Source organism: Penaeus monodon, chromosome 19 (assembly GCF_015228065.2).
Source record: "Penaeus monodon isolate SGIC_2016 chromosome 19, NSTDA_Pmon_1, whole genome shotgun sequence".
NCBI classification, from domain to species: domain Eukaryota; kingdom Metazoa; phylum Arthropoda; class Malacostraca; order Decapoda; family Penaeidae; genus Penaeus; species Penaeus monodon.
The window spans coordinates 778,490-778,906 of NC_051404.1; positions in this window are offsets into that span (position 1 = coordinate 778,490).

Below are 417 nucleotides of genomic sequence, written 5' to 3' on the forward strand. Positions count from 1 at the left end.
TTTTTCGGTTCATTTCTGGAGTATCAATAAAGTGCCGCTTTGTGTGAATTATGGCCTATTGTCTTCTAGTTTTTTCGTATCCTTTCTCCTTCTTGTTTTCTATCGCCCTTATTTCTCTCTCTTTGCCAATTACTACTCTATTCTTTTTTCTTTCTTTCGTCGCAATTCGGAGTCTCTTCCTCGGTTTCTTTGTTCTTTCTTTACTGTACTTTTCCTCGTATGTATTATCTTTCCACGTGTGTCTTCGTACCTCGGTGCCAAAAACGAAGAAACCTTTAACAAGGGCAGCGTCAACAACAGCAATAGTTATAAGAACAAAAAACAACTGTTTCTCTTAACAATTTCAACGAGGATATTTGCAGTTGTACGTTTACAGTGATACATTCTTAATGTTAATACAAAGTCCGGCATATATGC